The sequence below is a fragment of the Camellia sinensis genome, chromosome 12, assembly GCF_055761805.1.
Source record: "Camellia sinensis isolate YWXY chromosome 12, ASM5576180v1, whole genome shotgun sequence".
Classification (NCBI taxonomy): domain Eukaryota; kingdom Viridiplantae; phylum Streptophyta; class Magnoliopsida; order Ericales; family Theaceae; genus Camellia; species Camellia sinensis.
Window position 1 is genome coordinate 87,130,334 of NC_138972.1, and position 18,250 is coordinate 87,148,583.

At 30.5% G+C, this 18,250-nt stretch overlaps 1 long non-coding RNA gene across 1 annotated transcript; it reads right to left on the minus strand.

The window, feature by feature from the left end:
- Positions 1-17,283: 17,283 nt before the first annotated feature.
- Positions 17,284-17,859, minus strand: LOC114302749 (uncharacterized). Its single transcript, XR_003643509.2, has 2 exons — positions 17,721-17,859; positions 17,284-17,583 (listed from the first exon to the last, which is right to left on the minus strand). It is a non-coding gene; the product is annotated as an uncharacterized LOC114302749 (long non-coding RNA).
- Between the last annotated feature and the right edge of the window lie 391 nt (positions 17,860-18,250).

The following is an 18,250-nucleotide window of genomic DNA, read 5'->3' on the forward strand; positions in this document are numbered from 1 at the left end:
TAAATAATTTTTAAAAAAATTATATAAAATAAATCATTTAAATTATCCAAATGAATATTATGATGTGCTCAGCCAGTCCAATGGATAATTCAGTTGGTTAAGCCAATTGCAGAGAATCCATTTTAATTTTTCTCAATTTCAACCGACAGCTTTTAATGTTGAAAAAACTTAAGCGTTAATGTGATATTACTTTCTGAAATTAGTAAACTGTACATAAAGATCACTGAGGCGTGTTTGGTTTGGGCAAAACCCACCTTTGAAATCAGATCAATAAAGTACTTACAGCTGGCCACCTTGTGAATAACTTTAGGATTTATTTATTTATTTTTTTTGTGTGTGTTTTTTCGGCCTTTTTAATGTAATTGGTCTACCATAAGCATTAAGGTCAAGTTTGGCGATTTAAAAACAATTCATCTTTTTATCTTTTTTTCATCACATTACATCTCTATTTTTTTGTACATCTTTTAATAAAAAGATAAAAAATACACTTATTTAGGTCATGCCAACCAATTCCTAAAATTTGGCTTAGGCAACATATAGGCCTCATTTGGGAAGTGGCTATTTTAGTAAGCTATTTTAGTTTTTGACTATTTTAATAGGCTAAAATTTTTATATTTGAGAAGATGATTGAATTTTTTTATGGTTGGATATGATCTTTGTAAGAGAAAAAGTGAAATGATTATGAGTTTAATGTGATATTTTATCTTATTAACTATTTTAACCTATTTTATCTTTTTGTGATTTTTAACCTAAACTAAACTATTTTTTTTCTTCCCAAACGCCCCATAATATAGATAATCAGCACACAATCCCCGTATGGTTTCTTTTTTGAACTGCAATCCCCCGTATGGTTGTTTCATGATTTTGCGGGATACGGGGGACACTGTTATGACCTCCTGCTCATGCTGTTCCTAAGGCGGTACAGTTTAGATTTATTTTATTTTATTTTATTTTTTCTTTTATTTTCATATTTTTACCATATTTTTTAGCAGGATAAATTTTATTTTGTTCCTATATTTGGTCATTTTTTTAATTTAATTCTTAAAAATTATTATTTTTATTTTCATCTTTCATGCTTCAGAATTCTTTCAATTTTTGATCAAAATTAGACAAAAATACTCCTTTTTTTTCTAAATTGAAAAAATCTGAAACATAAAAGACTAAAATAAAAAAATAAATTTTAAGAATTAAAGTAAAAAAATAACCAAATATAAGGGCAAAGTGTAATTTATCATGCCAAAAAACATAATGAGGAACAAAAAAAAGAAAAAAATTGTGAAACTATGCCATTTTAGGCACACTAAGGGAGTCACAGCAATGACTCCGTATCCTAGATCCCATCGATCTAGTTAATTAGGTTTATATCATGACCACTCTCATTAATATTATTGAGAGTTCGTTTGGGAAGTGATATTTTAATTATTTTTTATTAAAAAAAATGTATAAAAAATAAAGAGAATGATATGATGAGATAGCATTTTAACTATTTTAACTAAAAAATCACCACCTCAAATCACATCAAATGGGTTGCAAAAAATGGTGTCTAAATCTATTTAACGGGTTTTTTTTTTTGGACAAGTCAGGTCATGTTGAGAATCAATGCCTTAAATCCAAACCATACTCAATAAGATTGGTTCAAAAGAGTCACCATATGAGCTCATGGATTAAGTTGACAGACCACTTTTTACTACAGATAACAAGTTTTGTGACTTCAAAACCAAAATCTCATCTTAATAGTTCAAGGATTTTATTTGAATTCAAGAGTGATGCACAGAATTTGTCTTGTATATTATTTTAATTTTTTTATAATAAAGTTTTAGTAAAACATGAGAAATTATAATAGAAAATTGTTAATAGCATGTTTAGAATGCTCTAGTATAAAAAAATACAATATCGTCCTTAATCCACAACTTATAACTTTGAAGAATCACACTATTTATTTTTATTTTAATTTAACTCAACTCAAAAGAAGGAATCCATTATTAGGACACATAATAAACCTCATTCATATCCTATAACAAGAAGTAAAGTTTCAATCAGAAAACAGCACAATAACTCAAAATTATTCGCACCCCTCAAAATTCGAACCCTACTCTTTCCTGTGAAAGGCAAGTGTGTTATCCACTTGGCCACCACTTGCAGTTGCATTATATACCCTAAAGTGGTGGAAATTGCAAAACTTTTATACTTTTATCAATTTTTTTTTTTGTATTGTTAATCATTTTAGGGTATTTTATTTTTTAATTTCTAATCAACTTTTTGTCACTCTAACTTAATGCTAATTATCGTCGTTTTTAGTTTTCATAAATTTTTATTTTCTTCCCTTCGTTATTGATAAAATCTTGAAAATAAAAATGCTTTTAAAGTACACACAAAAAAAAAAAATCAATTTCTTTAAAAAAAATATTTATTTATTTAATAAAAAATTTGATATTCCAAACACTATCCTTTTCAAAATCAATGTGCCTTTGAAACCAAACATCCTTCACATTAATGCTGAAATTGTTTCAACATTAAAAGTTATCGATTGAGATTGAGAAAAATAAAAATGGATTCTCTGCAATTGCCTAAACCAACTGAATTATACATTGGGCTGGTTGAGCACATCATAATATTCACTTTAACAATTTAAATCAATTATTTTATATAATTTTTTAAAAAAATCATTTATATAAAAAATTAAATTGATCAAATAAATAAAATCTAACGATCAAGTCACATTTGTTATTACTGAAGTGAATGATAAATATGATCTTGAAAATAAGTCGTTCATTATTTTGAAGATAAATATGATCTGATCATGTAGATACAGTTTAAAGAAAAATGTTTGAGGGCCACAAAATCAGTGGCTCAAATGGCTCGAAACTGTCAAAACGACGTCGTTTTGACAGTTTCGAGTCATTCGAGCCACTGAATTTCGGGCCACCAACCATTGCTGCAGTTTAAAAAGTAATACAAGTTTTAGATTTTGAATGGTTTTTTTTTTTTTTTTAAGTAATGATACATAACTCTAATTTAAGAGCACTAAATGGAGTTCTAATGAAGTGGGAGAGAGATAGAGAGAGGAGCGTGGGCCTCACCTTTACATGGGTATTCTCCACATCATTAGAGTTGCATTAGAACTCTCAAACATTATGTTTTTTTTTTAACAGTACGAATTATTTTAGATAAATACAATTATACTCTATTTCATGTAACATATTAAAGTTGTTTATAAGTTTAAAAAATATATATTATATCAAAATTTTTGCTAACAACCGTACATAAAGGCCACTGAGCCGTGTTTGGTTTTGGCAAAATCCACCTTTGAAATCAGATCAATAAAGTACTTACAGCTGGCCACCTTGTGAATAATAACTTTAGGACTTTTTTTTTTTTTTTGTGTTTTTTTGTGTTTTTTTGTGTTTTTTTGGCCTTTTTTAATGTAATTGGTCTACCATAAGCAATAAAGTTTGGCTTAGGCAACATTGTGAATAATTTTAGGATTTTTTTTGTTGCCCTTTTTAATGTAATTGGTCTACCATAAGCACTAAGGTTTAGCTTAGGCAACATATGATACTAGAGTGATGTTAGGAATCTCAAATGTTTTATCAAATATTTTATTAAATATCTCATATAGGTGTGAAACTCACATGGAACTCACATGGTGTAGGTCTCACACCCATGTAAGACATTTAGTAGAATATTTAATAAAACATTTGGAATTTCTAGCATTTTTCATAATATAAATAATCAACACACAATTCCTCGTTGTTTCAGGATTGGGGCCAAAAATGTCTTAGGTCTCGTTTGTCAATTATATATTTTAGTTAAAAATTAAAAAATTATTATAAATTGTCTCATTACTCTCTTTATTTTTTTATACATCTTTTTATAAAAATTTAAAAAATTATTAAAATAACATATTTCTAAACGAGACCTGAATAGATCCCATCAATCCAGTTGATTAGGCTTATATCATGCCCACTCATGTCTTACTTCCCTGAATAGATCCCATCGATCTAGTTGATTAGGCTTATATCACGATCACTCTCATTAATACTAAGATGTTTTAATTTTTTAATTATTTTAATCAAAAAATCACCACCTCAAACCACATCAAATGGGTTGCAAAAAATAATGTCTAAATCTGTTTAACGGGCATTTTTTTGGACAAGTCGAGCCATGTTCAGAATCAATACCTTAAATCCAAACCTTACTCAATAGGATTGGTTCAAACAAGTTACCATATGAGCTCACGGATCAAGTTGATAGACAGCTTTTTATTATAGATAACAAGTTTTGTGATCTTAAAACCAAAATCTCATCTTAATAGTTCAAAGATTTTATCTGAATTCAAGAGTGATGCACAGAATTTGTCTTGTATATTATTTTAAGTTTTTTTATAATAAAGTTCTAGTAAAACATGAGAAATTATAATAGAAAATTGTTAATAGCATGCTTAGAATGCTCTAGCATAAAAAATGCAATGTCGTCCTTAATCGACAACTATTGTCACTTTGAAGAATCAGTTGGAAAATAATAATTTTTTGACAATTTTAATTTAAAATTAAAGTGGGACTCAACCACCAGTTGAGGTGAATCTAAGTGATTTTGTATTCTCTCAAGTAAAAAAATTACAATATAAAAATAATGAATCGAAATTATTGAATTGTGAATGAGAATTGTCTCATAAAGTAGGCATTAATAAAGTTGGGCTTAGATTTAGACTTAGTCTTAGTTTAGACTGGGGCTAGACTTGTGCTTGTGCTTGTGCTTGTACTTGTGCATGTATATGTGTTGGGTTTGGTCTTGAACTTAGACTTGGACTTAATCTTAAGCCCAGGCTAAGCTATGTTGTATTGGGCTTAGCTTGTGCATGTGTTTAAGAATTGGATTTGAATAGGGTTGTGACCCAACATTAATATCTATTTTGTGACTCATTTAGTTGGTTTATTCAAACATTATTATATACATATTTATTTATATATATTAAGCACATGGGAGGTTTAGATTTTTGTAATTCTCATCTTTTGATAATGGAGTTGATGACCATATTAGTAAACATTTGTAACTCTAGCCCTGATGGCTAGAGTTGATAGCCTTGGTTAATGGCATTTGATGGCCCTATTGATGTATGGCCTTCATGGCTAAGGATTTTCCTACTTGTATAAATAGAGGCCTTTCCCCTCCAACTAGAAAGAAGTTTTTTTTAGAGAGGTTTTGTAATGAAAAATGAAATGGTGTTTTGAAATAAAAAGTTAGAAATGATTTTTTACACCAAAGAAAGATTTTTCTATCTTCTTTTGTTAGCCTCTTCTTTGGTTCTTATTAGAGAGAGTGCATCCATTGTCAAGTTTGCCGAAACTATTCAAAAAGTGCTTCTGCATTAGCTGGTTTCAACTGTCGTATCCTAGGAGATAGACTCTAGCGTACCTTCAACATCCATCGGAAGGCAGTAAATCTGTGTTAAAAAAATTGTGATATCACACAGATTTCGGTTTGTTTCTTTTCTTATTATTTGTTCTTTAATTTTTCAGAATTTAGTTTACCTTGACGAGTTCTAATCTGTAGTTATCCATGTTAATAATTTGTTCTTTTAGTAATGTAATCTAATTTATTTTTGTATTTAGTTGTGTCGTTTATTCTGTATTTCATCCTCTAATAAAAAAATTATTTTGTCATTTCTATTTAATTTATTTTATATATTTTTATTGTATTGTTATGGAAAGGTACCAACAATCTTAAAACAGATTTTTTATAAATAGTTTTTGAAAAAATAATTTAGCTTTTATTTTAATTTATTATAGTAACTCTTGGAATTAAAATTAATTTAATTGTCTAGAGTTATTGGATTGTTTTGAGTTGTTTATTTCTAATAATTTATTCATGCAATTTTTTATATTAATTAGTTGTTATTGCATGAGTTATTTGATTGTTTGTGTTTACATTGGTAGGAGTTTATAAAAATAAAAATTTTATTATGTAAGATTCTTACTATTTTATTTGATTTGTTTGATTATTTTCTTTTGTAACTAACTTTCTTTATAGGTTTACCAAAGAAAAAAAGGATGATATATAATACGAACAAATAAAATAAATTAAAATTAGTAAATTGGACTACTAGTTTTTTATTTGACCAGGATTACCTGTGCGTGGAATAATGAGTAATATTGGACCTTTGAAATTATAATGAATTTAATTATTCACTTTATAGTTCAGTTTGATTTCGGATTTATTCCGTATGTTATTTTGAAAGTGTGGTGATAATTTTGATTTAATTTGATTAATTGAATTCTAAAAAAAAAAAACTAATAGCCAGATTTTGATAATTTTAAGTGAATCAACTAGTTGAGAGGTTTTCGACAGTATAGAATATCTCCAAACATGTTTGTTTTGGGAGAAAATTTAGTAAAATAGTTTCAATTTTTCTATGTAATGGTCTTATTTCTAAGCTTGCTTATAATTGTGTTGCATTATCACATGGTGGTATAACTTGATATTGTAGTGATATTAACTCTTATTCATTCTATTTATTTTTTATTGTATCAATTGTGAGTTCTTTCATATCTTGATAGGTTATTAAGAAAATTACTCCAAAATATTTTTGTATTCATGGAATGAGAAGTGGGAGTTTAACTCTATTGTTATATATATTTGCTCATAGTTGTATGGTTGGATTGCCAACATCATAACTATAAGATTCCTTTATGTATAATTGATTTACAGCCATGCAACTCATGATATTCTTGTAACGGCGATACATCTATAGCCTAATTACACATTGCGAGTTATAACTGAAATTACTTATGTAATATTCACTTTATTGGTTCATTGACTCATCTTGTATCTAAGTGTATATATGAACAGTGAGCATGGAGATTTAGCGACAACGAGGATAGAGTTTTGTAATATGTTTTATACAAAGATAAGCATTACAAGTAGAGAAGTGTGTTCTTTGCTAAACAGATGATTCCGAATGCAACCATGAACTCAGTTTTGCAAATTTAGACAATTTGTAATTGTAACCATTGCATTTCCATTTTCATTTGTAATGGTTTTATTTTCTAATTTGTAATAGTTTCACCATAGTGAAAGGAAATAGGGAAAGAAAGAAATTATAAACTTTCAATTTTAGAGAAAGTCTTTAGGATTAATTTTTTATTCCCAAAGTGTTTTGGTTTTCTATAATAGAAACCAAAGTTTAGTTTTAGCTAAAAAGTATTTCTGATTTGTTCAGAAATTGTAATTAAGATGGATTTGGTTTCAAACCTTTGTGGTTAGAGGAAGTCTTTGGGTTTCATCTTTTTATTCACAAAGTGTTAGAAAACCAAATTTGGAAAAAGTCTTTGGTTATAATCTGATTGTTTCCAAAGTGTTTTGGTTTTGGGAGAAGAAACCAAATTTTAGCATTAGCTAAAATATTTCTGATTTTTATTCAAAAATAATGGGCTCAGTTCTGGGAGTACTGATTAACTTTTATGAGTGGTGTAATTCAAATAGCATTTTTTTATTGGTATAAGTTTTGTCAACTAAGTTTGTTTTAACCTAATTTATCCCCTGAAAAACTTAATTCTAAATTTGTTTCTCATGGATTAGGAGTCAGCATGCTCTTAAAAGTTTTGTGTAAGGTTAACTGGGTCTTAAGTGGGACCGGTGTGACCCCTCCAATCTTCCTGGAAACTTTCCTGACCATATTCGATTCTAGCGTAAGTGATAAGATCAGTTTTGAATTAAATTTCAGACTTTGGGATTTTCTAATCCTAAGTTTAGTTTCTGAAAAAGCAAAATAGTGAAATTCTGTCAAGAAGTGGCAACATAAAATGTTATTCAACCTGACAACCTTAAACCTTGTGTGGTTTTTAAAGGAAGATCTAGAGAGATAAAATGTGATTAAAAGAAATCATAAGATTACATGATGATATCTCTAAATTTATCAGAGGCAATTAGTATGTTATCCTTGCGTGAATTATAGCACGTATGATTACTATGTGGCTTTGCCTAAAAGCAAAGATGAGACAACCCGTTAAGGTCGATGAATATAGTTTTGAATTTTTAAATTTCAAATATATTTTTAAATTGGTGGCTCCTAGTGAGTACAAGATCACTAATCATAGAAATTAGAAAACTGGTGGTTCCTAGGAGGTGTTAGACTGCTGGCTACACAGTTATGAGTTTATGGTTCCTAGTAGTAAATAGATTACTGATTACATGTTAAGACATGATGGTTCCTAATAGTGGAGAGGCTACTAATCATATGTCAAGATATAATGATTCCTAGTAATGAAAGTAACTACTAATTACATTTAAAACATTGTGGTTCCTAGTAATGGAAAGTCTACTGATCACATGATGAGAAATTAGTGATTGCTAGTGGAAAGTCTATTGGCCATGTTATTAAGTTCTGAATAGTAGATTATTAAACACTGGATTTGTGTTTCCTAATAGTAAGACTATTGGTTTCAGAGTGACATGTTGAACCAAACTTGTTTTGGCGCCTTGAATTCGAGAAAGACCTAATTCGGTTAATGACGGTCTGGGAATATGTTTTCTGTGATATGATTTTGAGAGTTTCATAATCATTGTGACATGTGAAATTGTTTAAAGACCCTGTATGAATTTTTGGAGAGGCCAGGAGCCTTCGTATAAATTCTACAAGTGTAGGAGTGTCATACAAAAGGTGGCAAATGTGGGGTGTCATGCCAAAGGTGGAAATACCTAAACCCAAGTGGGTAGGATAACCTTAAAATCTGTTGACTTTGTATTCAACGGTTATGCACAATATAATAGTGCATATCGGTTTTTTGTATGGACAAATCTGATATTCAAATTTACACAAGAATACAATCATGAAATTGAGGAAGAGATTTTCATGAGAAAAGAGATGAGCCTAGAAGATGTTAACATGCTAGGACTTCAAAGTTCTTCTATCTAAATCTTTAAACCTATATGGTTGCTAGTGAGGCTAAAAACTTCTTTGAAGCTGTAATTTCTTTAGGAAATTTAGCTTTATCTTGCATAGGTAGTAAGCCTTGGGATACAAATGAATCAAAGTCGATAAGATAGGCTTGTTATTAAAGGATACCGGCAAAGAGAAGGCCTGTATTACTTTGATATGTGATCATCAGTTATAGTGAGTGTGATCGCAATTGTGCGAGATCTGAAAATACATCAAGATGGATATTCAAATAGCTTTCCTATATAAAGATTTAGTTGAATAAATCTTTAAGATTTGAAATAAGCACCAAAACAAAGGCATGAGAAATTTGACTATACTATGTTGTCAAGTGGCTATTGACCATTGTGTTTATGTCAAAGACATTGACAATAATATATGCCATGTTGTGTCTGTGTGTAAGTGACATGCTCATTGTTGGTAGTTATGAGAAGATGTTCACAACTATCACAACTATCAAGAAGTTGTTAAACTCTAAGTTTGACATGAAAGATATGGGTCTTGCAGATCTGGGTATTAGGATTTTCAAAACATCTGATGGTGTTATACTTTCCCAGTCTCATTTTTTGAGTCTTAAGAAATATAAATCAGATACAAGTGTGCGAGGACTTCGGTAGACTTTAGTCTCCGTTTGACCAGAATAATGGAATATTCTTGGGTCATTGGAAGTTTAAAGGATCTGATAAGGTGTACAAGGCCATGTATAGCTTACTTAGTGAACATGCTTAGTAGATATATAAGTAATCCTAATTATACTCATTGGAAGGGCATTATGCGGGTGTTGGATTATTTACACTACACCTAGGATTATGGGTTGCATAACACTTGATATCTAATTGTACTAGAAGGGTACAAAGGCGCTTACTGGATATCTGACACAAAGACTACGAATCTATTAGTGGATATGTTTTCTCTAATTGGAGCTGCAACCGTGTCTTGGAGATCTTCCAAGCAAATGCGTATCACGAGATCAATGATGGAATCGGAATTCAGTACTTTAGATAAAGCTACTAAAGTAACTAAATGGCTTTGCCGTTTTATTGAGGATATTCCATGTTGATCAAAACTTGTGCTAGTAATTTTGTATACTTTGCGACAACCAAGTAAGTATTGATAGGGCACAGATGGAAGGTCCAAACATTTTTGTTGAAGACATAGTTCCATACGATGACTACTCTCGTATATTGTCACTATAGACTATATACAGTCTAAGGACGATATTATAGATCTATTAACCAAAGGGTTAAATCGAGAGTTAGTAGGAAAGTCGTCAAAAGGAATGGCGTTAAGACCTTTAGTGAATGTTACCGGAATGGAAAACCCAACTTAGTTGACTGGAGATCCCAAGATCTAGGTTCAAAGGGCAACCTAATTGCATGTAATGGGTGAGTCACTGTGGAAGGAAATCCTCCTGATGCTTTTAATGACCTAAGTATTGTGAATAGTCAACCGTGGTGTAATGAGATACCTTATGTAGGTCACATATGTAAGTGCGAAGTGGGGCTACTTCTTTAAAAATTGACGAGGCCGAATTCTTTAAAAATACTCTCCGAACCAGGCTAGTATTCCAGGGCCAAACCAGACACACCAATGAAAACAAGAACAATGGTTGGGGTAGCTCCTGTGTGAGGTCTATTGGCTCGGTTTACACAAATAGAAAAACAGTTCAAGACATCACGTTCACTAATCGGCCAGTAAATTCGATAAGCTTTCACTACGAAAGGTTTAAGGCCAACAGTTGCCTTTTCTGATGCAGGGTTGTTCTATATGCTCTCTCTCCGAGTCTTTGTTGTTAAGCGTTATCCGTTTTTCTTTATTCGACCAATTTTATTCATGTGGGGGATTGTTGAAAAATAATGGCTTTTCAGTAACTTTAATTTGAAATTAAAGTGGGACCTAACCGCTGGTTAAGGTAAGTCTGAGTGGTTTTGTATTTTCTCAAGTGAAAAGATTATCATATAAAAATAATGAGCTAAAACCATTGAGTTGTGAATGAGAATTGTTTCATAAAGTCGGCATCAATAAAGTTAGGCTTAGATTTAGATTTAGGTCTTGTTTGGGAACAAACTTTTTTAGTAATTTTTTTGACTTTTTAGCTAAAATATGATATAAAAAAAACTAGTATGTTTGGGATGACTTTTTATTTTTTACAAAAAGATGTGCAAAACGTAGAGAGAAAATAGAATTTCTGACTTTTTGGTATAAGTTGTTGACTTTTTAATTTTTTTAGTAACTTTTTGACTTTTTGACTAAAAAAGTCACTTGCCAAATGAGGTCTTAGTCTTAGTTTGGACTGGGCCTAGACTTGTGCTTGTCTTTGTGCATGTGCATGTGTTGGGTTTGGTCTTGTACTTAGACTTAGACTTAATCTTAAGCTTAGACTAAATTATATTATATTGGGTTTAGTTTGTGCAAGTGTTTGAGAATTGGGTTTGGATCGAATTGTAACCCAACATTAGTATTCATTTTGTTACCCATCTAGTTGGTTTATTCAAACATCATTATATACATATTTATTTGTATATATTAAGCACGTGAGAGGTTTAGACCTTTGTAACCCGTTTGTTTTGCGGTGTAATGGATGAGAGGGGATTAAGATGGAGGTGATGTTATTTAGTGTTGTGTTTGTTTGTAAAGTTGGGGAAGGGATTAGGATGGAGGAGAGGATTAAGATGGAGGTTGGAAGGGGGATTGGGATGGAGGAGGAGGATGTGATATTAAAAAAATAGTAAGAGGATTAAAAATTTTTTTATTTTTCACATATTGGGAATTTTTTTTTAAAACATTAATGTTTAATTTTTTTTTATTTGTTTATATAAAAATAATTTAACAATTCCTACATTAACAACTATCATCAAAACAAATACAATTTTACTTAATCTCCTCACTAACAATCCCATCACTATGAATCCCCTCCATACTACCTCTGAAAACAAACGGGGTCTCATCTTTTAATGATGGAGTTGATGACCATATTAGGTCATAGGTTGTCAACCTTTGTAACTCTAACTAATGGCTAGAGTTGATGGCCTTGGTTAATGGCATTTGATGACCTTATTGATGTAGAGCCTTCATGGCTAAGGATTCCCCTCAAACTTGTATAAATAGAGACATTTCCCCTCAAACTTGAAAGAAGTGTTTTTTTAGAGAGGTTTTGTGATGAAAAATGAAATGGTGTTTTGAAATAAAAAGTTGCAGATGATTTTTTATACTAAAGAAAAAATTTTCTATCTTCTTTTGTTAGCCTCTTCTTTGATTTTTGTTAGAAAGAGTAGATCCATTGTCAAGTTTGCCAAACTATTCAGAAGGTGGTTTTGTATTAGCTAGTTTCAACCGTTGTATTTTGAGAGACAGACGCTGGCATACCTCCAGCATCCATCGGGAGGCAGTGAATCTGTTTTAAGAAAATTGTGGTATCACATAGGTTTCGGTTTGCTTATTTTCTTATTATTTGTTCTTTAATTTTTCAGAATTTAGTTTACCTCGATGAATTCTAATCTTTAGTTATTCATGTTAATAATTTGTTCTTTTAGTAATGTAATCTAATTTACTTCTGTATTTAATTGTGTCGTTTATTTTGTATTTTATCCTCTAATAAAATAATTATTTTATTATTTTTATTTAATTTATTATATATATATTTTTTATATTATTATGGAAAGGTAACAACAGAATCATGCTACTTATTTCTCATTCTTCTTTTTGTTTCATACTTTGCATCTGACTTTTAGACAACACCAGGAATATTTTTTTTATTTTTTTATTTCGCCTACTCCAGATTCTAAAAGTTAAAGTTTTTCTAAAAAATATTTAAATTTTTTTATTAACCATGAAAAAAAGAACAAAATTACTTTAAAAAGTCAATCCTAAACAACTCTCACGGCATAAAAACATTTATTTTTTGTTCACATCATATCCATTTATCACTTCACATTAGTGCACTAATAAAATCAAAGTTTGGGGGAAAAAAATAAACTGAATTAAACCAAACTTATTTGAGTTACATATAATTTTTTATTTTATTTTATAAATTTGTATCAGATTGTTTGATTTACCTTTTGCTTTAATAGACATAAATAACTTAAATAAATTAAAAAAAACTAATTATATAAAAGCTAAAACGGCGAATTACTTTTGATTTTTATTTCGTGATTATCCATTTTAACTTATAATAAACTGTACAAAAGAACACATTCTGTGTCTCCTTTAATCTTGTTGATTCATGACTTGTCTTATTTTATGCATCATTTTCTCCTTAAATCTTATTAGTTCACGGTGACGAAACAAGTGATCTGAATTTCCATTTTAGCGCTCTCCTATTTTTTGAAAGTAGGTTAAGTGAATCAAGTAGATTTAAATTCTTGTTTTCAAAAAATAAAAAAATAAAGGTAGATTTATGAGTGTTTTGAGAAAATGGTTAAAAGTTAATTTTTTAATTTTTTTTAAAAACTTTTTTCACTAGCTTATGTAAGAGGTGATGCAACTCAAAATGAATTAAAAGTTGACTTTTGACTTTTTTAATGCTTGGCAAAACACCCCTTAAACTACTAACCAATCAAACAAGTGTAACATATAAGGTAAGAACTTAGGGTGTGTTTTTGGAAGAAAATTTTCAAGAACATGTTTGGTTACATCAATCAATCACTTTTTCTCTCTCTTTTCTCATTTTCAATCACTTTTTTTTCTTTCACATATCTAATCAATTACAACAAAATATCACATCATCTCAAATTCCCAAACTCCAAAACTATTTTCAAAATATACAATCAAACAAACCAAAAAAAATTCTAAACTCTCTTCCTAAATATTTTTTTGAAAATTTATCTTAAAACACAAATTAAACACACTCTTAGGTCTCGTTTGGGAACATGTTAATTTATTAACTTTTTGCTATTTGGCTAAAATATGAGCTAAAAAAACTAGTATGTTTGGGATGACTTTTTAGTTTTTACGAAAAGATGTGTAAAAAATAGAGAGAAAAGAGAATCTTTGACTTTTTGATATGAGTTGTTGGCTTTGCCTCCGTTTGGGAAGTGGGTTGGCTTTTTGACTTTTTGATTTTTTTGGCTATTTTAGCCTGGGCTAAAAAGCTTGGTTTGGGAAGGATTTTTGACTTTTTGACTTTTTTGACTTTTTTTGTGAGAGAAGAGTGTAATGATTATGGGTTGGATATGATGTTTTATTTTTTGTGTCTAAAATAGCCTATTTTGTCTTTTGTGGCTAAAATAGCCAAAAAAGCCCGAAAAAGTCCTTCCCAAACGGACCCTTTTTGACTTTTTTAGTAACTTTTTAACTTTTTGACTAAACCGGCCTATTGCCAAACGAGGCCTAGTCTCTAATACTTTCTCCTCTTAAGTATACACTATAGGGGTGTACAAATGATGGATTAGGAATTTGGCCAACACTTAGACCTTATTTGAGAATTTGTTATTTTAGTAATTTTTTAATTTTTTGGTTAAAATATAAAGTAAAAAAATTAGTATGTTTGGAATGACTTTTTAATTTTGTACAAAAAAATGTATAAAAAGTAAAAAAAAAAAATGAATCTTTAACTTTTTGATATAAGTTATAGACTTTTTGATTTTTTAGTAATTTTTTTAACTTTTAGACTAAAATTATAGCATGCCAACAGAGACCTTTTAAACTTGTCTAAAAATAAAATAAAAAATATTTCAAAGCCACTCACACAGTTCAGATATTATTTAATAAAATAATTGTTTTCACTCATTTTAAAAGATGTGTAATTATTTTAATAGTTTGAGTAGCCGTTCATAGAAAAAAAAAAGGAATTTGTCAAATATAATATACGTGAATGAATGAAAGAAAAGAAGAGAATAAAAATAAATAAATAAATTTGGAAGTGGTCAAATTTGAATTCATACGGAGAGGGTCATGGAGGCATGGGGTTTGGTTTGGTCAAACTTATTAGTGGCAGACAGAGCACTCAACAAACGGTGGGGAGGATTTATAAATATATAACAATATCAAGGGCATGATTATTGAAAATTTCTATTTGCACATCACACCTCTCTTGATTAAAAAATTACTAAGTTCTTACACATATACATAAAAAAAAATAAAAAAATAAAAATTTACTTGGTTCAAATCACTTACAATACCTCCATCTCCAACTTTGTAAGGCCCCGTTTGTTTTGGGGTGTAATGGATGGGAGAGGATTAGGATGGATGTGAGATTATTTAGTGTTTTGTTTGTTTGTAGAGTTGAAGAAGGGATTAGGATGGAGGAGAAGATTCAGATGGAGCTTGGAAGGGGGATTGGGATAAAGGAGGTGGAGGTGGAGATGGTATTAGAAAAATAGTGAGGGGATTAGAAATATTTATTTATTTTTATTTTATATATATTTGGAATTTTTTTTAAACATTAATGTTTAATTTTTTATATATATTTTTTGTTTTATTATTTTATATAAAAATAATTTAACAATTCCTACACTAACAACTATCATCAAAACAAACACAATTTTACTTAATCCCCTCACTATCAATTCTCTCACTATTAATCCCCTCCATTTTACCTTGAAAACAAACAGAGCCTAACCTTAAACCATCAATTAACACTATTCCCATTTGTTTTCAGAGATAAAATGGAGGGAATTTATAGTAAGATGATTAATAGTGAAGGGATTGTTAGTGGGGGGATTAATAGTGAGGAATTATTAAATTATTTTTATATAAAATAATAAAACAAATAAAAAATATAAAAAATTAAACATTAATATTTAAAAAAAAATTCCCAATATATACAAAATAAAAAACTTTCTAATCCCCTCACTATTTTTCTAATATCATCTCTACCTCCTCCTTACCAATCCTCATTCCAAAGCCTTTACTAATACCAAGAGATTAGTAGTCCCCTCTCCATCTCTTAAAACAAACACCACATATAATAGTCTCACCTCACTATCAATCTCAATCTCCTCCCTATAACCCCAAACAACGTCCTTTTCTCCCTCACATTTTTTTTAGTCCCCTCCTCTTTACTACCTGCTTTCCAATCACTTATCCTTTACTACCTCTTCTTGTAAGATTTCAAGGTGGAGAGGCAAAAGTCTAGAGTTTTGAGGGTGATTGAAAGGTGACAAAGATAGTGGTGGGAGGGTATAGGAAAGAGTGTAGTAAGGGTTAAGAAGGGTTGGGGAAGGATGGTGCAAGAGTGGGATAGGGAAGTTGGGTCACGGTGGCAGGGACTGGGTAGGGAGGTTATAGTAGTACCGACAATGATGACAGTTTTGCAATGACATAGATGACAATCAATACATATTTTGTCTTTAATAATAATTTGTTAGAGGAACAAAATCATAATTATAAAAATTCAAAAAATAGTGTGAAACAAAAAGAATGATAGTGTTTTAATAAAGGCTCTCACTTAAAAAAAAAAAAAAAAAGATTTTTTTTTTTAAAAAAACAAAGAAATAACTGGTCTTATTTGATTAAGTAATGTTATACAAACTAAGGTCATCGCACAAAGAATTAAGGTGATCCCACAAAGATGGCAAATGTTTTACAAATCCATCACTTGATTAAGTTATATTATATAAACTAACAAAATATTTTTACTCAAATAATGTGATACCCATCACATTACTAAATTAGGTCTTGTTTCAAATTTCAAAAAATTTTATTAAAATTTATATATAAAAATTCATAAGTTTTATTAATTTTTATATATTTTTTTAATTTGAAAATTGTATAAAAGCCCCCTAGTTGAGTGATTTTTTTAGTAGGCAATGTTGAAATTTGAAGATTAATTAAAGAATTTTAAACCAACAAAGTAAAGCCAGCCAGATCTTGGGCTTCTGGCCCAGATCATCACATTTAATTTAGGCCCACGCTGAGCACAATTTATGGGAATGCAAGCCCATTTGATCAACACCAGGCTGGACTCAAGCCGAAGATGGTCCCACAAAGAGAGCCAGCTGGGCTAAATTAAATGGGTATTTTACGAAAAATGTCTAAGACCCTTTTTTTTTTCCACCCCTTTGACCCCCTCTCTTTCTCATTGGTTGGATTTTTTTTTTTTTTTTTTTTTGGTTTCCCTTGTCCTCCAATCATCACCTGCCACGTGTGTGGGGGTGGTGGGGGTGGTGATTGGAGAGAGTCTCCATCACTCCTTGTATTTTATTTTATAAACTAAGTAAAAATGATAAGGTTGAGACCCCTTTGGGGTCACTCCCTTGATCCCTTTTAGTTTTGATTGGTCAACTTTTTTTTTTTTTTTTTTTTTTCTTCTCACCCGATCCCCAACCTCCATGTGTGTAAGGGGGTTGTGGGGGTGGGTGTTTTAAGAGGGTCTAAATCAATGCCCTAATGTAATAATTTCATTCACATTAGATAATGTTTAGTTTATTAGAATAAAAATAAAATATTATGAAATAATCATTCGCTTATTTACAATGGTAGATGATAATTTCATTTATGCTGTGTTTTTAATCATGTTTTTGATAAACTAAACGTAAAAACAAACATTCTGAAAAGATAATTTGATTCTACCTTCATTCCCGTTAACCAAGCACAATCTAACAGACTAACCAAATTGCCCAATGTATCCTTACAGAGGTGGAGGCCCAGGCTCAAACAGTGGAGTGCAGCAGCATGTGAACAGACCACAACAGCACAGACACCACAAGCTGCAAAAACATATATATGAGAAGTCATGTGAAGTTTTAGCTTCACCAACTTCTCTTGTAGGACTTTCAAAGTGAAAAAATAAAAAATAAAAAAATAAGGGGGAAAAAGAAAGAAAGAAATAAAGAAAGAAACTTACAATAATTCCAAAAGTCCTCCGCCAGCTCGTGCAGGTGGGGGTGGATGTAGTGGCAGCAGTGGCGCTTCTGGCGATGGAGGATCCATGACTGATGAAACTAACACTATGAGTTTCTCAATAGAAGAGAACAATTTTTTTGGGTTTATGTGCATACACATAGTCCACCAATCTGTCCTCAAGTCGCACCCCTCCATCTACCATTCAATCCATATAATGTCAAGAGGGTAGTGTTCCCAATTGAATAAAGTCTAAAGCTGATTATTGGTTCATTGGAACAACTACTTTCACACTAACTTATCTGTGAGACCTTTGGGACAAGTAAACTCCAGACATCTGCAATCACTAATCCAAGAAATCTGAGTTTGTGTCACCTCAATGTTTGCCCTTCAACCCACTACAAGAAAAGTCCTTATAAAACACAGAACTTTTTTGCGACGGCGCATATCCCGTCACAAAAAATGATCTTTTGCGACGGCATTTTAAACCGTCGTAAATAAATAGCTTTTGCGACAGTAGTTACCCATACAAGA